Source organism: Triturus cristatus, chromosome 12, assembly GCF_964204655.1.
Source record: "Triturus cristatus chromosome 12, aTriCri1.1, whole genome shotgun sequence".
In the NCBI taxonomy this organism is placed as follows: domain Eukaryota; kingdom Metazoa; phylum Chordata; class Amphibia; order Caudata; family Salamandridae; genus Triturus; species Triturus cristatus.
In genome coordinates, this window is record NC_140595.1 from 408,602,380 (window position 1) to 408,629,928 (window position 27,549).

Consider the following 27,549-nt stretch of genomic DNA (forward strand, 5'->3'; position numbering starts at 1 on the left):
GCACCTCTTGCATTCATCAGATTCCCTGAGACCATATTTCTGCAGCCTGACTGGTGTATAGTAAACTTGGTGTTAATATTTGAAATGGATGATGTGAAGGTTGACATTCAGCGTCAGGGCGTCAGTAAGCTAGCAACTGTAATCCCATTCTTTCTACGTGAGCTGGGGCTGAATTTTTTCATTCCAGCGGGCTAGGCTTCTATTAGTGGTTGGAAGACTTTCATCCCTAACCTCTCTGTATAACTTGGTGATTACTTTAAGTCTTGTTTGAATTGCAAGTAGTGTCTGCAGTGCTTGTAGTGTCGGCGGCTCATCTGGGAAGGTGTGGTACAGAGCCTGTACAGCCGCCCAAAGTCTGCAGTATGTGAACATGAACAGTGGCATCTTATAATGTATGTATTGCTGCACTTCTGGCATGAGGAAAGTGCTGTTTGGAAACAAATCTTGCATTTTATATATACCTGCTTCCCTAAGAGAATGTATAGCCCCTTCTTCCTGAGTGGCCGATATACAGGGTATACAGTGGAAGTTTCGCTGCTGAGCAGCCTATGGCCTGCCAAGCTGAAATTGTACAGTCAATGGTAGTGATTTCAATTTTAGATGTTCCTCGTTTGGAGTGCAACAATATGCTGTGTAGAGGAATTGTGTGCGCATCTCCATCTTCCACCGCTACATGTGGAATAAAAGCATGAGGATTATACTAGTAATGCGCATATTGTGCTTGAGCACAGAGATAATACAAATACAAAGCTGGTACGTTAAAACCTCCTTTTTTGTATTCCAATATAAGTGTATCCCAGCCCACCCGGGGTTGTCTGCCATCCCAAACCAGTTTCATCAATTGTGAGCGTATACTCTTAAACTAATTGACTGGGCAGTTTGATTGGTATATTGCTAAATAGGTACCAAAAACTTGGAAGCACAATCATCTTAATGAGAGCAATTCTATCCGCTAGCGGCAGCCCGATCAACCTTGCCACCTGGTGTTCTAGCTTGCTATATGCTTTGCCATCGTTTTCTCTTGCAACTATGTCTGGGTCATGATGAATCCATATGCCTAAATACTTCACGGGGTCGACAGCCCACTCAAGGGGAAACTCCAGGGCATGTGGGGCAGTGTTCTCTGTCAAAGGCACTACAATCGATTTGGTCAAGTTTATACAAAGTACCGAGAAGCGCCCAAATTGAATGTATTCCCGTAGTATAGGCGCAAGGTACCTCTGAGATTCCCTGACAAACAATACCATATCATCAGTGTATAACCAGATGCTGACAGGCCGCAGTGCAAAGCACAGAGCTGAGTCCCTATGACGCTGCCTGATGATGCAGGCCAAAGGTTCCAGCAGTACTGAAAATAGGAGCGGCGATAGAGGGTGTCCCTGCCTTGTCTCCCTGCAGATCTGTATAGGATCCGATGTCAGACCCTCTATCCTTACACATAAAGTTGGGTCAGTATATAACAGCGCACCCTGCTACAGTAGAACACAGGGAGTCCCATTTTTTGCAATGTCTGAAGCATATAACTCCACTCAATGGAATCGAATGCCTTGGCCGCATCTAGCAGGACTACCACCGCTTTGAGTTCAAGGTTTAATACATGGTACAAAGCAAAAATCGTGTGAAGGTTATGCGACGTGGATCTTTGCGGTACAAAACCAGATTGGTCTGGTAGGACCATATTTGACAGCAGGGGCTGGAGTCTAGCGGCAAGTATCTTTGACAAAACCTTAGCATCTATGTTGATGAGTGACCACGGGTGATATGATTCGCTCCTGGAAAGTACCTTATCTTTCTTTAAAAGAGCAATAATCAGGGCTTCTCTGAGCATGGGCTATCTTTTTCATAGGCCTCCTCATACATTGACAGCAAATGAGGCACTAACTCGTTTGTGGATTCTTTGTAAAATTTGCTTGTAAGTCCGTCAGGCCCCGGCGCCTTCCTGTTTGGGAGAGCCTGAATCGTATCTCGAATTTCCGATGCCTCTATCTGTTGGAATACGTAGTCTCGTTGGCTGTCTGACAGCCAGGCTAGATCAAAATCCGCTAGGTATTTGTTCAGCTCACCCAGATCAGCACAGCCCTTTACGGTGTATAGATCTGCGTAAAACTTCTGGAATAGTGCTGTGATTGCATGTGGTGTGAAGTGACCCTTCCCCGAGTCATCAGTAATCTGAGTTATAGTGTGGTGGTCATGCCTCGTCTTTACTCTAACTGAAAGGTTATGACCTGGCCTACCACCTTCCCCATATGCCCGTGCAACATGTCTCTTCGACAGGTATCTCAACTCATCTGCCGCCAGTTCGTTATATTCAGCCACTAATTCTTTAATGTTTGTCAGTGTGTCAGAACACGGAGAGGCTTCCTGTTCCTTTTCAAGCTGTTTTAGAGCAGTCTCCACCCTCGAGAGCCGACCCCTGATATCCCTTAGTCGGTCTGCATTAGTGCTGATGCAGGTCCCTCTGATTGTGGCTTTAAAGGCCTCCCAGAGTGTGGCAGCTTCACTGACCGACCCCTTATTAAAACTGAAGTATTGTTGAATAGCTTCCCTGATCGTAGCCTTGTAAGTTGGGTCAAGCAACGCCTCGGACCTAGATCTCCATGTGAACTGACGGGGAACACTGACCAGGATGTGCAGAGTGAGCTTGACCGGGTTGTGGTCTGACAAAGTTCTGGGTAGCTTATCTATGTTTGACACCCATGCATTGGCACCCCTGCTAAGTAACCAGTAATGAAGTCTTGACCAGCTTATGTGAACGGTGGATGTGCATGTGCCTTCCAGCATGTCAGCATTCCAGATCCTCCATGTGTCCAGAGGCCCAAACTCTTCCATCCCTTTCCTAATAATGTGAGCAGCTTTGGAGAATGCCCCCTCTGTTGACTTGACTTATCCTTGGAGGGATCTAAATGTGTGTTGTGGTTGCCTCCCCATATTATTTCTGATTCTGACCACTAACGTAGCACATTCATTAAGCTCATGAAAAAATTGGGTTAATCCGTGTTGGGCCCATTTACGTTCACTAAAGTGAGGGGTGCCCCATGGATCTTGCCGTGGACTATGGCATACCTACAACTATCGTCTACCACTGATTTGATCAGAGTGAACGGGGTTCCTTTCTTGAGAATAAGCCTGCATATGATGAGTATGAAGAAGCCAACCGGTACTCTGCCCAGTGTGCGCCCATCCTGACCTCAGTGTGCCTAATCAGGTGCGTTTCCTGAAGGAGAGCTACCTTGATATGGTGTCTGTTGAGTTGGGCTAGTACTTGTCTAATTTACTTGGGGGAATTCAAACCACGAACATTTCATGTCATACACGATAGTGACACAATATCTACATTTGCTACACCAGCCATCTAATAAGTCAGGCACAGAAACGGCAACCAGAGGCGAACATCTACAAGAAAGGTTTCTCCATGACAGTAGCAAGCCATATGAAACAGTCCCAAGAACCCCCTGCCCCCCAGCCCACCCACAGCAGCATCCCAAACATGCTGAAGACAAAGTAGTCCAGGTCCCAGCCCCCATCCAAAGAACCATACTTGACAGTTCAAGAGAGAATGAAAATGGGGATCACCTACTGGAGCGTCATCAGGAGCCCAAACAGCCTTCTTACCAGAGGGGGCCAGGCGAGGCAGGACCCAATCAGCCCCACGGATTGCATGTAAGAGCCAGCTGTGTGTCCAAGTGTATTACCTCAACCCCTTTTTGTCGGCCAACACTCATAATCATTCCGAGTCCTCCACCTCTTGCAAGCAATGAGCGTGTTTCATTCTCACAGTTGTTTTCAAGAATTCCTGTGCTGCTTTAGGGAAATGTAAGTGTTTGTGTTGTCCATCATATTCAAACTGCAGCTTGGCCTGGTACAACATGGTGTGAGTGATGTTTACCTTCTGCAGTTGTTTTTTGACTGCTTGGTACTCTCTCCCTGCCGCTTGCAATGTGGCTGTAAGGTCCGGATAGAAGGTGACTTGGAAGCCCTGGTAATTTAGATCCGCTTTCTCCCGGGCCTGGTGGAGGATCGCATCCCGATCTCGGTAATTGAGCAGTTTTGCTATTACCGGCCTGGGGGGTGCACCTGGGGGCGGTCTCACTGTAGAGTTCTATGAGCGTGCTCAACCACCAGCATCGGTGAAAAACCCTCCCGGCAAACAAATCAGTGAGCATCATCTCCAGATACAGCTCCATCTTACTGGTGTTCATGGTCTCCAATATGCCAACGGTAAGCACATTGCTACGCCGGGAGCGCACTTCCAGGTCTTCATTTTTAGCTTGAATAATATTGAAGAGCTTTTCCATTTCAGTGCATTTGCTGGTTGTGGCTTGCACACCGTCCTCCACATTGGACAGTCTGTGCTCCACTTCCGCAATTCTCGAGGCTTGTTTGTCTAGTTTGAATTCCATGGAGTCCATGCTCTGGTTTAGGGTGTCCATCTTGCTGTCTATGGAGAGAAGGCTCTGCTGCATGGCCTGTAGCGTCACCGCGAGTTGTGTGGTGCCCAGTGCAGCAAGGTTTTGCTCCTGGTCATCCTGGTCGCTCTATTTGGTTTTCTGTGATTTTTTCACCTCGAAGGTGAGCCGAGGCTGTCCCATATTAGGCTTGCCCGTTTGTTTAGCTGTACCACCTTCGTAATCCAAGGTAGTGTCTTTTGTGAGCCAGACAGAGGCCTATGTCTGTTCATGTGCAGCTCAGATCAGCACAACAACCCATCCGCCTCTGCCAATGCAAGAACATGAATGGGGGCCACATGTTTCATGTTCTAAGCATGATTCTGGTCCCAGGCAATACCCGCAGCCCACAGCAAGGTCCCAGTTTCCCCTTTCGGCTATCTTTAGCCATGTATCGAGCGCACCCCCAGCTTAGCACATGCCAGCAATATTTTCAAGACTTCGATCCTCCTGTGCCATCAGCAGCCTTATCGCAGCTCGGGGGGAGTGAGAGGATTAATCTGCAATGTAATCGTCCCCTGCCTCCTATTAGCCCTGGGAGCCCCTCAGCAACGCTTGGTGATCAGTGGGAGTCTGCAGTAGTTTCAACCGCCGTCTCACACCGTATCATTTCAGGCCTCCTCACAGATCAAGAAAATGGCACCATCGCTGAGTATCTTGCCTTTTATCTGCCCTGCGTGCACCATTGTAAATCCTCTGAGTGCATTACTTTTGCTCCCGGGCTTACCAGCAGCGTCAGATCCCACTGCAGCTGCAGCACCGGTGCGCATCTTTCACTCGTGGTCGACTCACCCGCAAAGACCGAGCTCCGCCAGGTAGGCCCAGGCAGTACAGAACTGGCGGTCTCGTCCTGGCACTCTCATCCGGAGCTACACACTGCCGGCGGGTCAGTTAATGAGCCACGGCTCCCCAGCACAGACCGCAGCCTTCACCAGCGCTCCTCGGCCGCAGATCTTAAGCTCAAGCTGCTTAATTACGTTGCGCTCACCGTCTGGCACGTTGGTTGGTTTTCAATGCGGAGTCCCGGGTCCAACTCAGCCCTTTAGCACACTACGCTCGTTCACAGCTTCACCACAGCACTCGCAGATTTCTCCGGGCTGTTTTGTTGCAGCAGGCACACTTTGCACGCTCGAGTCTTGTTTTTGAGCCTTAAGATGACTGATTAGAGGATATTAATCGGATATTGTTCACCTGGCCAGCGGAGCTGCACTAATGTGTGGCCATCTTGCTTCGGGCTCTCTAGCGCCCCCTAGCAGTTTAGATTCTTGCCTCTCTGATCTGCAATATATAGTTTTCCTCCAATCTGCAAAATCCATACAGTAGCTTGGATCATCGTGCATAACAATTCCGCTATTACAAAAACAGAGGTAATTCATTTTGCACCATGGTTGCCAAGCCATACTTGCCAGCCACAGAGTAGGTGTGACATCAGTGATCAGGTGACACACCATATAGCACGTTTCCTTTACAGCAGGCGCGTTCTTTGTGCCATGGTCATTCAATTTCAAACATAAATTCCAAAACAAGACAATTTCACAGAAAAACTATGAAGTCTTGCCCTTTCCTATTCCACTGGGAGCGGCCCGTGCAGGTAAGAATGGTTGGGCCGGGTTGGGGGTATTCGACAGACAACCACACGGGAAAATTAAATAAATAATTAATTTTCCCTCATCGTATGTCGAAATCCCACCCCACCTGGCCCCCACCGCTCTTACCTGCACGAGACTCTCCTGCATCACACACTCTCTGTGCAATGACTCGTGACGCCTGCATACGGGTGGCGTCACATACCTAAAATACTGGGGAAGGACGACATTGTAGTAACATATGTCCACAGTGATGATGGAGACTCCCTCTCTGAAGCCTTTCAGTGAGTGTATTTACCATTGACTAAAGGTTCAAATAATACATAAATCTAAGCAAATATTGCCCAAAGTGGGTATAACCTTTTTTAGTTCAAAGAGTAAGCACCAAATCTCAGAGTGACGTTGTATTCAAAACCAACTCAAACAAAAATTGTGACAGGGACACTTGCAACTTTCTAAAAACCACTGTGAGTGCCCACTCAGAACACTACTTTAGATCTTTCCCGCACTCTTGCTTTCATTTGGATGGTCTGTGGAACAAGTTATTTCTATTTGCTATTCATGAACTAAAATTTAAGTAATATATTTGTTATTACATTTATACATCTGTTTTGTAGTTTAAGACATTTGCAAACAATCATTCATGTATTTAGATAAAAAATGATAATTTATGTTAATCTGTTTCCATTTTTGTCTTAAAATGGCTATTGTGGTTGCCTCTTAGAGTCAGCATTAGCTGTGCATACTCTTCCCATTGTGGCTAGTTAGTAACTGGTTTAATTAATACATTGTACAGAACAATGAGTAAACTTGGGTTTACCATACAGATATTGTACATTGACTTAGATACCCCCCTGTATACAGGATTGCTGTTCTGTTTAGTGAACTGAATTAGCCAGAGTAGCACAGTATATGTGTGTGTAAACTTTTTCCTGGTCACCAGGAGTAACATTTATTGCACCAGTACTCTTGAAAGAAAGAAAGTAGTGTGTGTTAGCCAAGAACTTTTAACTTTCCTAAATTACATCTATCATATAATTAAATATGAAGGCTTACAGTCAGCCCTCTTCATCCATTGGTCTGTTGCTGTGTCATTTACATTTATCTTCTGCCCACTACAGCACATTGAATGGGACAGTGGGTCAGCCTTTTTCAGCCATTGGCTAACTTCACTATGATTGATGGGATTCTGGTTTTTCACAAGGAGCACAGCCACACAGAGAATAGTTCCCTTTAATGCCAGAAATTACTATGGCAATGTATGCTTTCTGAGTTTTGCTTTTAATAAGATTTATGAAGGTCCTGCAGCTTCTCCAACAATAAAGGTTTTGAAAAAACATGACAAACCAAAACAATCACTGATAAAGTCAAAGGGCTGCAAGGGCGTAACACAGGCCCCCACAGCCCCCGCAGTGTGGGGGGGCCCCCAAGCTCAAGGTGGCCCCCTCAGCACAGTACTCCAGCCAGAGAGCTGCTGATTGAGCCCGAAGGGGGGCCCTCCACGTACCTTGCAGGGGGGGCTCCCTAAAGTTTCATTACGCCACTGAAGGGCTGGCAGCCAAAGTGAGGCCTATTGGCTTTGCCATTTCATGTTTAGCTTGATGCCTCTGTTTGACAAAGGTCAACAATGTACATGATACAGAACTAGTTCATTTCTCCACCAAACCAAATATCAAACAAAACTTCACATACACAGCTTGTAAACAGGTTAATTGCTCTCTCAATCGCCACCTGTTCTGGATGAGTTGTAATACTTAGGAAAGCCCAAAGTATAATATGCAGTGTAACTTTGGCTTCTGATTGAATGGCTTCTGATATAAATGCGTAAGTAGACCACAGATGTCCTATTTACTATTTTAATTCATCTGACATTGTTCTGATCTAAGCAAATTCATGAGAAAGGTATTTCTATGAGTGTTTTGCAAGTATAGTTTTTCCATATAGGTTGCACCAGATGCAGGAATGAAATAAAGGACTGGGAAGTCCAGTGATGTAGTAATCCCACATATGTGCTTTTCCACTTTGCTGCCCACCTGGAATTGATGGTCTCTGATTATTGGCAAGCTTTGTGGTTCAGATCTGCTGTAAATTTTGGATATCAATCATCAGTGGAAACATCCTCGACTCAGAAGTGTTCCCATTGGCACTTTTGACTGGTAGCAAAATCAGATAGGTTATGTTTCATTTATAGTGAGTCTGTGTTTCAGTAGTTTCTTTCCATTGCTGGTTTGCCACCATACACACAAGAGATGGACTTTTTGATTGTCTTCAAACCACCATGAACCTAAACTCAGCTCATCAACTGCACTGAAGCTCTTTATTAATGTAGACATTCTCTAACTCTTCCTTCACTTTACGATTTTCCACTCTTAAGTTTCAGGTCTATCCATCAGTGTTTAATTGGTGCATTTGGTTGTAGGTGGTGAGCACCGGCATACGATTGTGGGGGCCAGGGCTTATTTTTAATCGTCAGACTAATAGCAAGAGAGAGAAAGGTACCACATGAAGAAAGAAGAGGAAGAGAAAAAAAGGAAAATATTGTGAAAAAAAGTAGAGAGGAAAAAGAGCCCTCACGAGTGCGATATAGAAACATGGACCAAATTACAAAACATTTTTGAGTGGGGTTGTAGCGTCCATCCCAGCCCGTGTATTCGCTAATGACTTTGCCACACATGGAGCTTACTATAACACGTCTTTATTCTTCTGTGTGTAACTGCAAACTCAACATTCTAAACATGCATTCACTACTCTCCACTCTAACACCTACATCACAGTTCTGCAGGAGGCACAAGGATTGCATCATTGCAAACTCACATGACACTACATCCCCCCTCTCGTAAATATAAATTACAATTTTTTAACTCACAATCATTAGCTCTTCAATGAGTCTTCATGGCACTTTGATCACACGTCCCGGCCTGTCTTCTGAAACTGGAGATGGGCAGAAGATTTGTCTGTTACCTGCGTTGGTGATGTAGGAACAGCAGGAGTCGGGTGCCTTTAAGTGTCCTTTCAGACCCAGTCTCTACATTGACATCACTGCCTGATCAACTATGAGCCACATGTGGGGAGTGTGAGGAATCTCACATAATGGATTTCCCAAGATGTTGGGCAGTCATCATGTGTCCTTTGCTAGTCACAACATGAAATGGTTCAGCATTGTAAGGAGAATCAGACGTCTGTTTTCTATGCTGACGAACAAGCACTCAATGTCCTCTAGTGAACGTAATGTCTTTTGCATTTCAAAGCTTTTCTCCATAGGCCTTTATTCTCCTTTTACGATCCAAGCATTTCATGCGGGTTTCTTCCTCAGTGTTTGATCTTAGGTTGGTGCATTGAGGTAATTTGGTCATAATGGCTCTCCTGAACACCAAGATTACAGGGCTTTCTCTTGTGGTCAGATGAGGGGTTGAACAGTAAGCTCGAAGAGTTGGCTTTAAGACAGATTTAAAGATCGAGCTTTTCTAGTACAGCACGCTGAACAGCTTTCTTAAGAGTGCTCATGAAATGTTCGGCAAGGTCATTGACCTGTGGCCAAAGAGGTGTGCTCTTTTGATGCATCACATTAAGATGACTGAGGAAGTCTTTGAACTCTCAACTGTTGAAAAGTGGGCTGTTGTACGATTTTACGATCGCAGGCCCACCCCATATTGAGGAGATGCTGTCTAGTCTCTTGATGATTCTTTCTTGAGTGATAGATGAGAAATCTTTATCAATAGAAAATGTGAATATTCATTAACGATCACCATCAGGGGATGTCTATTGTCAAGTTGATCGAAAAAGTAAATAGCAATTCTTTCCATGCATATGTTGGCAACTCCGACATGTTTAAGGGGTGCTGAGTGGTTTTCTATGAAAGGTAGTTGCATAGATGACAGGCCTTCAATTCTGTTTCAACTCTCTCGTCCAGACGTGTAAACCAGACTAGGTCTCAGTGAGCTTGTTAGGTGGCAATATCCTTCAATGGCCACTTTAATTATCTGTTGTCCCAGACTCTCCAGAAGGACAATTCTCGAACCTCTTAGAATAATGCCATCCTGTGTAATGGACAGTTCATCTTTGACATTTTAAATTTCTGGCATTCACTGTCACTGATAAGAGGTCGAGAGTGCTGGTACTACAACTGATGTGTAATAATGTCTTTCAGCTGTAGCTCATCATTTTTTCACTCGTGGCAGTGACAATTTGTTCCCATGAAATAACAGCTGGCGTGAAGTGCTTGACATTCAAGAATACATGGAAATGTTCGCAAGCCCACACCACTGCCAAGCTATCTCAGGTTGTGAACAAGAATGTTCAGTTTGGGACAATCTTCTGCTTGCATATGCCATAATACATCTTCTAGCATTTGGATGTCTTCTGTGCTGTGGCAGTATGGTGCCGAACCTGACTGGGCTAGCATCAACAACAACCTCAGTATGAAGCTTTGAATCAAAATATGTCATTTCAGTAGTGTTCTCAATAGCTTGTTTGATGTTCTGAGAACTTTTCTCACATTTGTGTGATCAATGAAAGAAACATTCTTTTTCATCAAATTTCTTAATTGCGCACTGACAGGGGCACAGTCTTGCATGTATCTAGAGCAATAGCTGGCCATGCCAAGGAACTAAAGTATCATATAAACATCTTGTGGGGGACTGGCAGTTGGCAGCGTTTGCACTTTAGCTGGATCGGGTGTCATGCTCCTATCAGAAAGGATATGGACAGAGAATTTAAAATTTGTCATCTGGAACTCACATTTATCAGCATTCAAAGTTGAACCTACATCAGCTAGCAAATGCCATACTTGTGTGAAAGCTTTATCGTTCTCCTGCTGTGTAGCTTAAAAAAACAATATATCATCACTATAATTGAAAGCATTCATGACAGGCTGCATGATACATCGAATGACATTCTTGAAACAGCACGGCACCTGATGACACAAAAATGTAGTCTTTTGTAACAGAACAGACCAACATGTATAGAAAAGCTTGTAATGTATCTGCAGGACTCCCTGAGTTCCAACTGATGATATCCCTTATTCAAATTAAGACGAGAGAATACCTTTGCACCATTTAATTGTGTTATCATGTCGGCAATGTGCGGACGTGGCTCTTGTTCTCTTTTAATTACCTTGTTTGCTTGATGCATATCCACTCAGATGCATACCGCTCCTTTACTGTCCTTGTTGGGTACTACCACTATGGGAGAAACACTTGGAGTTGGGCCAGTGGAACGTTTCTTGATATCATATTTGAGTAAGAATTCAAGTTTTTTTTTACAAAAGCTTCCTGTAAGTGAAAGGCAATATGTCTGTGCCTTTGAGCAATAGGATGGACGTCCTCATTAATGTGTAATTGTACTTTCATAGCATTGAAACAATGAAGGAAATTGACTTTCTATTTTGTAATGAGCATTCATGTTATAGTTCACTGATACAGTCCCATGTAAGCAGCTATGCATCAACTGAGTAAACAGGCGCTTGATGCCCCACCTTGAAGTACATTAATGGGTGCTTGTATATATTTTTTTGTCTTTCATCATTGCTACAATTGCACCTTGACTTTTTATTGGGGTTGATGCACCCCACGTATACACTTTAGTTTTCGATGGCGTAACTAGGGACATTGGAGACAGTTAATTATATTTCTCCACAGTCATAGTGTTTATCAACACACCACTGTCAAAAATAAAAGGTATTGAACAACCATTGACTTTTAGTGTGATTTTTGGACAAGGTTTGAATGACTTTGGTGCCTTGTCGTGTCAACTTTTCTTGGACCTGTATTTTTCCTCACAGGCAGCCAGTACAACATGCCCACATTTCTCTGAGGTAAACATCAACATGGCACAACCATCTTCTTTACTTTCACTTGACATTGATACTTAAGAACTATTTGATGGAGATTTAGATGTCGTTTGTGCGGTTATTTTGTCTTCGTGCTATGACATACTTACTTTTTCCTTCGCCTTGCAGACCATTACAAAGTGGTTCTCCTTTCCACAGCCTTTGCAGATCTGCTCCATAGTAGGAAATGTAACTTTGTGTGGCAACAAAAGTCCACACCTGAAGAACAACTTATTTTTCTGAGTAGAAATTACTTTGTGTCCCTCGGCCTTCAATAAATCAGGGAATTTTAAAGCGGGCTACTCATCCATGAGGGTCTCAAGGCGCTGGGGGGAGGGGGGAGCAGCTCCGGGTTATCTGAAAAGTGAGGTCTTGAGGCTCTTCCTGAAGGCGTGCAGAGAAGGGGAATGTCTGATGTTGACTGGGAGCTCCTTCCAGGCCTTGGCAGTGATGTAGGAGAAGGCTCTTCCACCTGCTCTGGTTCTGCAGAAGCACGGGGTTTCTGCTAGGGCGAGGTCGGCTGAGTGGAGGTTTCTTTTGGGTGCATGGAAAATGTCTCTTTCGTTGGGGTATTTGGGTCCGAGTTTGTGGAGTGACTTGTAGGCGTGGGTGAGTAGCTTGAAGGTTACTCTCTTCTCAACTGGGAGTGAGTAGAGGTCTCGCAGGTGTTGGGTCATGTGCTCATGATGCGGGGTACAGAGGACGAGTATGGCCGTGCTATTCTGGATGGTCTGGAGTTTGTGTAACAGGGCTTTGTTGATTCCAGCGTAGAGGGCGATTCCTTAGTTGAGTCTGCTGGTTATGAGTGCATGGGTGATGGTCTTTCTGGCTTCGGGTGGGATCCACTTGAAGGTCTTGTGGAGGATGCAGAGGGAGTTGAAACAGGTGGAGGCGACGGCGTTGATCTGACAAGTCATGGTGAGGGAAGAGTCGAGGATGATGCTGAGGTTCCAGGCATGGTCAGTAGGGGTGGGTGGGTTTCCGAGGACTTTGGCTTACTTTTCACATTCATGACTGAATCACTCTGGCCACCTCATGCCTCCATGTTAGCAGCTTGTCAATAAACATACTCTTCAGTTTTGGCAACTCACTCCAGACTAAGTTTCTCTCAGCATGCATCGTCAAATACACTGAGGCGTTTAGCTTCCTCATCATTAAAGTCATTGAAATTACAGTGTTTGATGAGCGTATCCAGTCTCTCCACAAATTTGTTGATGGTATCACTAGTTTTCTATCGTTCTTGACAGAAGATGTATGTTTTGTAATCTACATTTGGCATTGGATTGAACTTGAGAGTCAAGGCTGCTTCGATGTGACTGTATACAATTTCGTCAGCTCAAGGCATTTTTTATGACTTCTTTTACACCTTCACCAGCAAGATTCTTAAGGTGCTTGATAATCTTGTTATCTGCTTCTTCTATCGCATCAATAAAATCATCACATTTCTCAAGCTAGACAGTCCATCTGGCATCAATATTCAGCTTTTTGGTGGTAGTGAACGGCGGTGGTGGTTTCAAGAAGGCAGCTGCATTGTACCCATTGGTGGAACTTACTGATGGGGAGAGTAATGTTCTTTCCGATGCTGATTGGTAATCTTGTTTATGCAAACCATCTCTGAGGGCTTGCGAGATGCTGGCTTCAGGGTCATTTTTGATAATACCAGGAAATGTGGCCTCTTTCTTGGTCTCCATTGGAAAAGCAAACTTCGGGGTACCTCTGGAGTTGCTCTGAGCCCCACTCTTCCGCTTTGGATGGTGTGCCGCTTCGAGTATGGATGGCTCTTACAAGAGCAACCCCTGGGGCTTCCTCTGGGGTCACTCCCTCCAGCTCTGTGGCATGATGACACTCTTTACTTAGTTCTGGTAGGTATATGACATTTTTTGTATCTGAATTGCATTTTTTGCCTTCATCTTTCTGTACTGCCTGACACCTGGTTGATCTCTGCCTTGCAGCACTTCTGTTCCCAGCATTAGCTTCCCATTTGCTGTCACTAGTTGCTGTGTTTCAAAACTAGGTTGTATCTGCCTATAGCATTATCCATCCTTATAGTGTATTGCTTTTAGTTGTGTTGTAGCATGGTACCTCTCTTTGCGGCCTTCTCAGCAGGTTTTCGGCCAACAATATGTAGCCGTCTTGGAATTGCTTTTGTTCTCGGCAAATGCTTTACACGGACTGGTGTTGCGCTTTGACTCCACATATGCCAAAGTCGATTCTGCACTTTGACAAAGACACATGTGGCACACACAAGCAGTTTGCTGGACCACAGCAAACTCTCTGAGAAAGCACTGTTGATCTTTGGGTTAATTATCCCATCCTCTTCACCAGTTGTGGTGTCTTCCTAGCCCGAGTACTCGCTAATGACTCCGCCACACACGGAGTTTAGTATAACACGTCTTTAGTCTTCTGCATGTAACCGCAATCCTGCATTCACTTTACTCCGCTCTAACGCCTACACCACAGTTCTATAGAGTCTATCAGGAGCCACAAGGGTTCTGTCACTACAAACTCACTCAACACTTACCACCATATTATTAAAACATGTTTCTGGATGTGGTAAAGTATGATGAGAATCTTTGTGCATATTTGTTGTGGTGGTAATGTGCTCTGTTGTTATATTTATGGTTGTGTTTTTGTGCATCATTGTTTCAGTATGATGTAGTTTTGTTGTATTGTATTGCAATCTGTTTTGACTGTTTTGTTCTGCTGTGCCCTTATATGTTTTAACTGTGTTGTTATGTAACTAAGTGTATTTTATTGTGTAACGCTCTGTTATTCGCTTTGAATATGTCAACAAATGCTGCTACATTTCCAGGCAAATACAGCATATGCATTCAAAGGCCTTATGAGTATTTACCATTTACTACTTTCTAATATGATAAAACAGCACTACTTCAGGTCTTCTTATATTTAAGACACCAATCATCCCAAAACAGTGTTAGAGACCATGTCTTAAATTACCACTGCAGTGCTCTCTTTATTTGCTTATGGTCCAGAAAGGGTAGATTGGTGAAGGAAAGAGGCAACGTCAGCAATAACTGTAATGTGTTCTAGAGCAGGCTGTTTAAAAGTCCCTGTATGCTTACTGGACTGTGCCATCTTTAACAAGTAGAGGGTACATGTTGGGACAGGCATTATTCTGTAATAATGAATGCATGCTTAAATATGCCCTACCATTCAGTAATACAGAATGAATGTTCAGCTTTGCACCATCACTCCTTAACATTGACAGCATGTTCACATGTACACTCTTGAGTGCCTGGACCGATTTGTACCATCACTTAGAGGTCTTGTCTGCACAACCAAAATTGGTCCATCACACATTAATGCTAAATGCTTGTTCAGATTTTTACTATCACCAAGAATGGTTAGTGCCCTTTCATATTTGCACAATTGCTCAATAAACATTACTGGATATCCAGATATGTACCATCACTCACTAATCCTCAGCTCAGACACAAATTCATATTATCGCTCATGAGTAAAGAGTGCATGCTTCTTGACAATGTGCCAATTTGTGTCTAATGCGCTAATATGTCATTGTATACCTTGAGATGGTTTGCATTATATGTCAATGTATACACTATTAAATGATATTCTCACCATGGACAGCAGTGCTTTCCCTCTGCTAACTTGGACCAGAGTCCAAACCGGGTCCAGTGTGTACATTGTGACAGTATGTATGCCATGCATATGTACACATTGGGCTCATATGCACTCTGTATCCATGTGCACAGTGTTGTTGCGTACCTATGACACTGTGTACCTTGGAAATGTGGTGGCTTGTTGCTGATTGCTACACAGTACCAGCTGCAATTATTTACTGTATGATGTTCTTTGCAGCATTAGAGTGTATTAGGCCAGTGTGTACCCAGTGCTCAAGTGTTCATGTCCTGTGCTAATGTGTACCATTCTGTATCTTATGCTGTTTTAGTCTGTATCCTGGATGAAAGGTTGTTGTCCTTTTCTCTGGTAAATTCTCTCCCTCGGTTCTGCTTTTACCCACTGGAATGCTTTTTGTGTTTCTCCCCAGAAAAGATACTGGGGTTGGTGGTAATAGAGAACCAAAAGAGGTTGAGTAAATCTCAGAGCTTGAAGAGAGAGGAAAAAGTTAGTTAAGAGAAGCTGTGAAACTCCATCTCAAGCCCACCATTTCCTGCAAAACACTAATGCAAAACTTGGTGCTAGACATGGTCATATTAAGTAGCTGAAGCAAGTGGGAATCCTTTGCCATTCCTTATGTTACTGCAGAACTGACACACACAGAGAGTGAGTGGGCTCCCTGGTCGTAGATCTCAACCAGCAAAACTGAAGGGGTGGAGCCCCTTTGAAGTGGATGGTGGAAGCCCTAGAAGAACTGACTGAGGGGGTTTGCAAGCGGGCACTTAGGTGACACTGGTAGCTGAGAGGCAGGCCAGGAGAGTGTACACCACAGAGTGGTAGAGCTATATGGATCCAGATTTGCAGCAGAGAAAAGTGTGTGATTCAAACACTGCAAAAATCTGCAGTTGCATTGGAGTAACAAAAGCAGTAAACCCAGTAAATGGATGGAAAGTTCACCTCCACATACATTCATGTAAGTAAACTCTGATGATTCCCATATTCCAGAGCTGGTGGAAAGAGTATGAAATGCCCAGGAAAGAAAAAGAAATGCCCATGATCTGGAGTGGAGACACTGCTGGGCTACGCAAAGACACCCTCATATTAGGATAGCATTAACCATCCTGTGAAGGCAGCACAATTTATTTCCTTATGGGTTATTTGAAACAACACTTGCACAAGGCGAACTCCCACCCTGCAGCAGGACCTGGAGAGAGTCATGCAGTGTTGTGGCACCCAGAGGACGTGCTGCATGTGCGACTAGGACTAGAGAAAAGTGGACTTACCAATGGAGGCGTTGGCCACCACAGACTGTCATCTTAACAGTGTGAGATGGGTACAAGAGCTTGAGGACAGCATGGATCAGAACACCAAGTGATAAAAGTGTTAATATTGCAAATTCAGTTACATTATGTGTAGAAGTAGTCATGATTTTCAATGAATTTACTATACAATTCATTAACAATTTAGTAGTTTAGGGGAATTGCTAATTTTGGCATGTTGTGGGGAGTATCTCAAGCTACTTCCTCTGATTAGACTTGCATTTTTTCCTGCATACTGTCCCCTGAAGAGTATGGTAGATAGACTGCTTAGTCGGTCCATGCATTTTGAGACATGCCCCTTCCGGATGCGGACTCTGACAGTGAAAAGTAAAATAGCATATTTTGTGAAGACTGACTCTACATTGACCGAATGGCTGTGCTAAGTGACAATTCCCATGAGGCACAGGGTCAGACTGATTTGCATATGGTGGCTGAAATGCCAGAAACCGGTCCTAGGAAGCTTGTTTCCGGTCCAGGGAAGGCATGGCTTGGCAGTTCGGGCTGGACTGTTCCCATGAGGCACAGGGTCAGACTGATTTGCATATGGCCATGTCTGAACTGGGGTGGCAGAGTGGGCTAAAGAACGATGATGGATCAAACCCAGATCTGTTGACTGGGTGTGAGTGTTTGATTGGTTCTGATGCTCCGTCCATCACCACCCCCTTTTGTACCGCTAAGTGACGATCTAACATGCAGATGACACTCCGGCATAACAATGGCTGTAGACTGCTGCCCCACCGCCTCACTCTTTCTATGCAGTGTTGAGGGCTGATCCCAAATGTGAAAAACACTCCAAAAGAGGAGCTGTTTAAAGGGGCTGACTGAAAACCATTTGTGTATTCATTTATATTTTTATGTTATAAAAATCTAGGAGACATCTAATACTTTCTTCATGCCAGACCTGTGCATTGCTTCAAGAATAATGTTCGCATGTTCAGACAAAGGCACATTCAGAACATGCCAATCATTAATCACATATATTTACAGAAATATACATATTTATGATTTGGTGACTGCTAAGGTGGGCCTCCTTGTAAGAATGATAGAGGGAGGCAGGAGTGAATGATAGAATGCCTGTTTTGTCTTGTGCCTAGGATCTCAAGTGTTTGAAGATGGTTTTAAGGGTCATTTGAAATGCAAGTTGGAAAATACAGTTTTACATATGTTAGGTAGAGCATTCCAGAGTATAGGTCCAAACACGTCGTAGAATTTTAACATTAAGCGCACATATGCTGGTTTGGCTACAGTTAGAAGGTGGAGGTGGGCTGGGTTTATGATGCAGAATGCAGAATGTGGATAGGTGTGTGAATAGTTCAGGCGGCGGAGATGTTTGTGAATTACTGTGAACACTACTGTAAACAGTTTGTACTGTGGCCTATGTTTGACAGACAGCAATCATTCATTTTGCCCTAGAAATGTTTACAGTAGTAAAAGTGAAAGTTGGGTACTGTGCGCTCTGCAATGGTGATCGTTTTGTCAAGGGAGAGATTGCTCTTGGAGAAGTCCCACAAGTATGCTGTTACAATAGATCCATTTAACCATGATAAATGTGTTGATGAGACTCTTATCCTCCTAAGTGCTGTCATATGTTCATGATATTAAACAGCTGGAACCTGGCAGCTGTGGTGGTTGAGTAAAATGTACTCATAGGTTTATGGCAGAGTGCAGAAAGATTAAGCGAGCCTGTCATGAACATCAAAGTTGAGGAGAAATTCCTGGGGCTGGTGTACATTCATGGGAGAGGACTGCCATGTTTATCATCAACTTATTTGGTAGACTTGGCCCTATCTGCAGGGTCATCCTCAGATGTTTTGCCTTTACCCACCCGGTTTCTGAACTTGTTTTTGTTTGCCTTAGGACTCTGCATTTTTCCACTGCTAACCCGTGATAAAGTGCTTGTGCTCTCTCCCTAAAACATTGTAGAATTTGCTTTTGCCCAACAGGCATCTTAAATTTACTTGTAAGTCCCTAGTAAAGTGGCACTCCTTGTGCCTAGGGCCTGTAAAGTAAATGCTACTAGTGGTCGGCAGGACTGATTGTGCTACCCCCTTAAGTAGCACTTTAAAAATGCCTCTGGCCTGCCATTCCAACCTGTGCATGCAGTTTTAAACTGCCATTTCAACCTGGAAAAAGAAACCTTTTCCAGGCCCAAGCCTTCCTTTTTATTACGTATAAGTCACCCCTATGGTAGGCCTTGGACAACTTGAGGTCGGATTTCAAATTACAGTTCTAAAAATGCCACTTTTAGAAAGTTGTAATTTTCCTTCCTTAGCCTTAGTGTGCCTGCAGCCTGTCTCTGTGCCACATGAGAGGGGGTAGTTATTAGTTGGGCTTTGTGCATTTCTCTCTAGACAGCCACACTCAATAGGGAGCTTAGGTGTGCCCTGCCTCAATAAAAGGGGCTGCATACCCCCTGTAGTTAGTCTGGAGCCAGGACAGAGAAAGCAGGATGCCTGGGGGCTTCAAATGGATTTTCTAGAAGCTTCTCCCACCTTCCAAAGGAAGGGCACCAGGTATAAATATTGGACCCCATTCACCAACTCTTCACTACACTTATAGACCTGTGGGTACTCTGCCAGGAAGAAGGACTGCTGTGCTACTGATGGACTGCTACTCTGCTGGACTGCTGCTCTGAAGGAATTGCTGCCCTGCTGTGCTAACCTGTTGCCTGGCAGAAGGAGTGGACCCACATATTTTGATCCCAGGACCCTAGAATTACTCCAAGGGCTATTTGGCTGGCCTCCTGTTTAGAAGCCTCAGTGACACATCAGGCTTCCCACAACCTTGAATCCAGCACCTTGACTCTGCCAACACAAGTGGTGCCATCCCAGTCCTTGACCATTGGAAGTGGGCCTGAAGGTGCTTCTGCCAAGCACCAGCTGTGGTCCCCATCGGAATGAACAGTAAGCCCCGCAAAGCCTCGTTGCACAGCTACCAGCCTCATTGGAATCTATACTGAGCAACGCAAAGCTCAGCAAAGCATCGCTGCACATCTGCCAGCTGATCTGAAACAATGCAAAGTGATGCAAGGCCCGCCAAGCTTTGCCGCACAGCGATGCCAGGCCCTGCAAAGCCTCACTGCACAGCGTCCTCAGAACTGACGCCAGACAACATGAAGTCTCTCAAAGTAACGCTGTGCAGACCGCGCACCAGCATTTAAGGTACTGTGTTCAGTGGACCTAGGTGGGTCCCTGTAACCGCACCGCTCTCCATCGTGTTCGGCCTGTACTTGTGATTTTGTTCCAGTCTGGTGCAATCAGATGTCCACAGTTGGTGCTTTGTACTTTTATATGCTATTGTCACTGAAATCTTTAAAATTGCATATCTCTGGTTATACTAATTGGATTTTTGTTGTTTTGATCTTTTTTATTTATTATATTTTACTCTATTTTCCTAAATTGGTGTGGGATTCTTTTTGCATGGTCTATTCTCATTATTACTGTTTGAAGGCTTGTATCAATTCTTTACAAATTGCCTCTAAGTTAAGCCTGACTGCTCTGTGCCAAGCTACCAGAGGGTTGACCACAGGTTACCTTAGGGTTAGCTTGTGCCTCACCCTGACAAGAATTGTGGTTGCTGCTTGACCAGGATCTACTCCCCAGTCAACCAGTAACTACATTCTTACATTATTGATTCTACAATAACCCAAAGTAGAAGGTAATGCACCAAAATAGTTGTTACAGATAGAATTGTGATAGGTAAGTGCCCAAAAATGAAGACAAAATGATAGAAATAAAACCATTCAAATTACTTACATCATCAGGTCTTAATAATTTGAATTCTGTGGATCCCCACTTAAATCATTACTGAAACTAAGGAATCACTTCTGAATCATTATTGTATTTGGTGACCCCCAATGATTCATTATTGGATGGTGGGGACTTGGCCTAAGCATGTTCAATGATTTTAACCACAATACAATACACCATAAATACAGAAACAAGTATTCATCAAATAAATACCCAAATGGTGCAATATTTTATTTGTAATTTGTAAACAAATATAAAAAAGAACACAAATCAAAATTTTAATGAGAAGATTAGAGCTTCTCTAAATTCAATTAAGGCCATATATTTTCCATAGTATATTCTGTTTGATTTATTGCCCTGCTCCTACAAATAATTCAGAGGATACTAACTCCAATTTCAAATTCCTTCTAATTTACAGAAAGTTTTATTTTTACTTATTTTACATTTTGCTTCTTTAGTTATATACTCTTTATTAATCTGTCAATATCATGTAATTTTCGTAGCAATCACAGACCTCCTTAGAAGGCTTCATGGACCCTCAGGGTCCCCAGACCACAGGTTAAGAACCACTGCCTTACCTTAAGGTGTAGGAAGGCGATTGTCACCAGCTATGGGGGATAGCCACCCAAGTTAATCTGTGTGGACAATGAGAAGGGAGGATGCATAATTATGATGCACTGAGGGCTGAACTATGGGGACATGAATAAGAGGTGTTATTGTAAAGTCATGCTGACAAAAAACAGATTTTAGTGGATTAACTTGTAGTTCAAAGGGTTTTCATCTAAAATTACTGTTGAAATAATAGGCAGTGGTTAAGTAAAGAATAACAGGGTGTGTCATCTGTTCTTTTACCAGCTGTAGAGCAAACAACTAAATAACTTTTGGTTAAAGGCTGATAGAAGGGATTAGATGAAGAGAGAAAAATACAGGCAAAGGTCCTATTCAGTTGATTTACAGGTTTTATTAGTTGGGGTGAGAGGGTCAAATGGAGTGTGAGGTGGACTTGATGATTGGAGTATAAGGAAGAGTTCAGTTGGAGCAAATATTTATACAGTTTTCTTTGATGTAAGCATGGCTGTGTGGCATTAGAGCAGTGTCAAAGGGAACCCACAAAAATAAAAGTGTACAACATACAAGGAACTAAACAAAGCAAAGTATAAGTGAATATATAAGTGATTTCTTGGGTCAGAACTATGCAAGTTGGTTTAAATTTGTTTTGTTAATGAAGACAGACCATGAGAACACTCTAGTGGACTAATCATAACATCATATGTGGTTCAGGAACTTGGCAATTAGTGAGATCTTTGTCCCCAGTGGAACCCCAGGCACAATCAAAATGCCAAAAGAACAGAGAGCGTTTGAGTTCCTTTTTGATAGATGCAAAACATGGTGAGGTGCGGACCTCTGAAGGAAACAAATGACAAATTCTGGTAGCGTTGCCAAGAATGATTACTTCACACATCTTTATAGTTTGGCTTAGAAAACTCTTGGAGAAGACATTACACATTTCCGGACCCTCATTTTCCACCTGAGATTTTCTGTGTCTCCACAAAATAAGACAGGGCAAGTTTAGGAAGGATTTTGTAAGTGATGGAGGCCATTTTAAACATTGTCCTGTCTACATAAGAAGCTGGTGTAGTGATGTGAGGACTCAGGTAATGTGGTCAAATATGTTGCAGCCTGAAAAACCTGATCTGCACATTTAGCATGGCTCTGAGAGGGCTAAGACAAACTTTAGAAATGCCTATGAGGAAAGAATTTCTGTAGATTGGAAAGTTGAAGTGGCCTAACTAGAGACTTTAGATCCTGGTTGGGTTAAACTCTATAATGCTTCAGGGTTGTTTGAGTTGGTGATGTGCACTTTTGTCCATAGCAGATATTTGTATTTGTAAGCTAGGTTTGCTGTCTAGGATTATATTCAGAGTTTTAGCATTGTCTAAAATGGGTCGGTTACAGTTAAGAAAAGTACAATCGTGATCCAAGAGTGTATTGAAAAGTTGGGCTTTTTAGGTGAAATCAGCGGGAACAAAGCTTTTTAAGGGTTGAGTTTTAGATGATGACTCAACATCCAACTTTGGGCATTTTTGAGAGTTTCAGAGAGCTGTCAAATTTCAATCAAGGTTGATATCATCATGGAAATCTAGTTGTCATCTGCATAATGATGCTTCCATATCCAAGAGTTACTGAGGATAGCGTATATTGATTCCATATAGCGATCAAAAGTATTCAGTGAGAGTTTTGAGACCTGAGAGACTCCCCAGCTCCCTGCTGCTGCAGAATGACCTGGCTGTATAAAGCTTTACCACTTTTAACTGCATGGGTTTGCTTAGACCGATAGGTGCAGCGCCAGTTTACAGCCACTTCATCAAATGAGCTAAGTGGCACAAAGTGAAGAGTTAGGATAGGCAGAATGTATGGGGTGGAATGGGATGTGAGAAGGGTGCTAAGTTAGTTTCCTATAGATATTTTTTAAGAAACTAGGATGCAAGGTCATTGACAATGAAGCTGGGCAGGGTTGTGGTTGTGCATGAGCAGGGAGAAGATAGTTAATTGTGCCAGAGTGTTTCTGGAGGGAAGGGTGAGTCAAGGGTTTAGATTAATTCCCTGAGGACCTCTTTATGTGAGCTAAGGTGTGGTTAGATGCTCATTTCTCTCCATCTGCATGTCTTGGTGTACACTTGTGTCTCGGAAGATGATTAGTGGTATCCAGGGATTTGGTTGGGGACAGAGATAGTACATTTTCTAAAGAGATGCTAGGAGTTGAGGGTGTTTATTATAATCAATGAGGACTCGTCTATTTAGACGTGTAGGGAGTTACAAGGGTGTATGATTGATGATGTATGTATTAGGAAAAGTGTTTTTCGTTTTTATAAAGCCCTCACCCACCAACCTAGTTGGTGGCATGCTTCATCATCGGGCCCACCCGATGACACCGAGTGTGTCCCGGGTGTGCTTCAACGCCTGTTTACAGCAGAGCAGGTATAGTGTGCAGTGTTGGTGATGTGAGAAGTGAAAGGTTTAAAAACTGTCCAGTGGTCCCAAAAGGAATTACTTTATTATTTGGGCCTCTGACAGTAGTAAAAGCAAGGCGTTGGATGTAGGTGGACTTGTATTTAGGGTAGTCCTGCATCCAGTGGGTTGACATGAATCCAATACTGAAAAACGTTGAAATAGGTGTGATTTAAGAGTGATTATCTTGTTTCAACCACTGATATAAGTCTCCATTGTATGACTGATGTTTCCATACTCCTGATGTGCTAAATATACTTGTTCATTTTATGATTGGCGCCTCTGCATCCCCTACCATTCAAATATAATGCATCTTTGTGTCCTTGCACTGCCTGGTCCTCTAATATAATAATCTGCTGAAAGAATAGTGATTTTGCAACCTATGATGAACTGATGTACTGTAACCATCAATGATGGAATACCTGCACCCCCTGGTGCTCTGATATAAAGCACTGGGGGAGAGTTACAATAATTTTGCGCTGGGGTAGCATCACAAAAGCGATGCTAACCAGCACAAAATGTGCTTCCTTAATTTACTTTCATGTGCAAAACTTGTTTTTTGTGGGAAAGTACCCTGAAAGTAACGCAAAGAAGTGCAAAGCACTGCTTTGCATCACTTGGCTCCAAGGGTGCGTCACATGGGTGGTACATGGGCATTCCCATGCAACCACTCATGCCTTTTTATGCTAAATAATATCTACAAACAATACTAGACAAGGTTTAGTGGCAAAAGTTAACTCCATTTGAAAGAAGGTGGTGAAAGGAGAAATGTTTTCATCTCTCCTTTCTTTTCTGACTTTGCATGCGTGGTGCACTGTGCAGCACAAATACAAAGCAGGAAAAGTTTTAAAGTGTGTCTAAGAATAGTATTTTGTACTGGAAAGGTACCCTTCCAGTACGAAAACTATGGTAGACTCAGGCACACATATGGTGCTCTCCTGCTCCCTCCCTGTCACACAACGCAGCACAGCGGTTTTGTCTGCAGAACTGCATTTTGTGACTTTTTTGAATATCTAGGCCTGAATGTTTTGTAATCCAGCCCTCTGTGAGCCACTGATGAGAAGCAGCATTGAAAGAGTGGTGCTGCTGAGCAGGACGATTCACTGGTGCACTGTAAAAGCAAATGATCTGTTCTACCATGTTCCTCAATATGCTTATATAGAGTACCATTGAATTATTGGGGCTGATGTATAGCTTGATGTGGGATGTATTGTTACATTGAACGTTTGTTGCTCCTGAACCATGTTGTGCACTGATATATTGTAATGAATGAATAATATCCTGAACCCCAATAATAGACTGCTTCATTGTATGATTAGTGCTTCTGCACTTCCAACCACTAAAATATTGTTCGATTGATTGATGGTTGTTCCTACACCCCAGGTCCACAGATATATTGTCACATTAAATCACTGGCACTCCTGCACCCCTTAATTCTGTGATACGTAGAACCATTCAGCTGGTGTACCTGCAATCTTTGTTGTCATAACTAATGATCCTTTGAATCTCTCCTTTTCATGCTTCCCCTAATATATTGCCATACAGTGCCACTAGAGTCATCATTAGGAGGTGTGTGCAGGGCTGGACTAGGAACCCAAAGCAGCAATGACAATTTTGTTGGACCAGCTCCCGGAGGGGAGGGGGGGCTTGCAAATGTGAAGCACTGCTGGCTACTTTAGTTACTGGGGGCCGATATAGAAGCACTGCTGAAAAACTTGCCCCTAGTAACAAAACGGGCCCCACCACTACAAAACCGGCCCCCACCCTTCCAGCCTCCCAGGGAAATGCCTGATGCCTGCTACAGAGATCCGGCCCTGGGTGTGTGGTAATCCTGTATTGGTCCGGTACTCCTGTTACTGTCCACATTGATATTCAAGTTGTGCTGGAGAATCACACTTCTGAGATGCTTTCATCATGTATATTTCTCTAAGAAAAACCAGGTGCAATGTGTTTTTGGAAAAGTGCCCAGAATAATAGCAGAACATGCATTCCCTGTTCCACAGAAGAATACTAGGAATACTGTGGTACTATTGCACCATAGGATAACTGCACCACACTGTGATGATAAATCCAAGAGTAGCACACTGTGATGATAAATCCAAGAGTAGTTTTACCAAAGTAGTTTTCCTGCAACAATTGCAATGAACGCCTTTTGGCTCATGGCATACACTCCCTGACAATCCTTGACAAACTACTCAACCAACAACTCAAACGACAACTGCCATTTAAGAGGATTCCATTGTAGCTGCATCTTTTTCTTACCCCCGCTTAGATGTGATCTTTTATGAGGATGGCCTAAAATGAGGAATTACACATGGAATCAGCCCTGGAATTTATGATTTATTCAGCAATTCTTCATTCCTTAAAGGACCCTCAGAGTCCAAATCCTAACAAAGAGTTGGGAAAATCTGGCCCATTTGCTGGGCTACATGTAATGAGGGAATAATCACTTCCCTGAAAAATAAGAAGTTTATCACGAGCATCTCACAACTTCGTCAAGGAATATTATTATGTCGCAGTCATAGTAAGAGCTGCAGGTTGCAACTGACCACTTCTAAGTAGGAGAGAGTCTTTAGACTTGAAAAATGGGCAGGATCCACTGGACCTCTAAATTGAGCTGAAACATTTTTGTCCTCATGGATGATGTAAGGGTTGCATCTATTTTTCATCTTGATACAGGCACAATACTTTTCCATAAATTGTTGCTGATTTATGTGCACAGGGTTTACCCCATTCCATATCCCCATCCCATTTGTTTACTCTGCTTCCATTTACAAGTATTGTGAAGATTACTGCTCAAACCTAGTGGACTAGGGCTGTGCTACACAGATAATTCACAAACACATATTCTGTACATAATAAGGTATAAAGGAACGGATAACTTTTAATATTACAAGTTGTTTCCACTTGTTATTCCATATAATTCCCTTCAGGCACCACATGATAAGAGTAGAGCTTGGGAGATGGCAAGCTCTCCTTCAGCCTGGTTTCTCCCATTCAAGGGTATAATATAATTTTCCTGTTTCTATCATGGCTGCTTGTTCCCCTCAGTACTGGATGTGTCATTACCATTATCATACAAAAGCAAATCTTATTTGGGGGGACATTTTGGGACACTTACAACTAAGCAAGGTCTACTTTAAGTCATCTGGATTTGATAGAGCAGCTGATAAAGTGTTGTAGATGGTCATACTTGTAGAATATTAGTCCCTTGTAATCCTAAGGGTTTTCATACTCCCCCACTGCACCATAGAATAACTATTTCCTTGCAACCTCTTGTAGTGTGCTACTTAACTTTAAGTGAATAATACTCTGCTCTTCTGTTGACCATGAAGTAAGCCCCCATGATCTCAGGGGTTCATAAATTGTACTTCATGACATTCCAGTCTAAGTACCAACCATTCCACTATGCACACATGTGTTCTCATTATTCAATTCCAAGAGCCACTGTGTCCTTGCCAACTTGCTTCGGTTCATCCAATTACTTTTTACCTTAAAATCTCCTCCTCAACTGTGACTTTGCCAATATCACTGTACATTCTGTCTTCTTTTTCCAACTCGATGCATACAAATTCCTTAATCAAATAAGGAAAAGTTACATTCTGAGACCATATCTCTATGTCTTTTGAGTTATGGTCCATCTGCCTACAATACATACATAGTAACTGACTCATTCAACGCTCATTGACTTCTGCTACATTTCTCCGCCACATCAATGACTTTAATAGGCCTCATACAATTTGTGAAACCAGCTTTCTTTGACACTTAACATCCTCCTTGCTCATTCTCACATGCCTCTTTCTAAGGGCAGTGGTAGAAAGCTCCTCTTGAACAGGTCAGTGATATCAACACCCTATTGTTTCAGTCACTACCTCTTTCCTGGTTCACACAATAGAGATCTGTGACCCAGCTATTCCAATTGAATCCTTATTTAATGATATTGATTCCAATTTAGAGTAACTCAGCCCTTCCACTCCTCCATTTCCCTTGTTCACTGGAGGCTGGGTCTGAAAA

At 43.2% G+C, this 27,549-nt stretch overlaps 1 protein-coding gene across 6 annotated transcripts in view; it reads left to right on the top strand.

Annotated features, from left to right (window-relative positions):
• The window catches only part of ZNF536 (zinc finger protein 536), a 1,078,439-nt gene that overhangs the window by 933,734 nt on the left and 117,156 nt on the right, over positions 1–27,549 (top strand). The gene's annotated exons all lie outside the window — the stretch shown is intronic.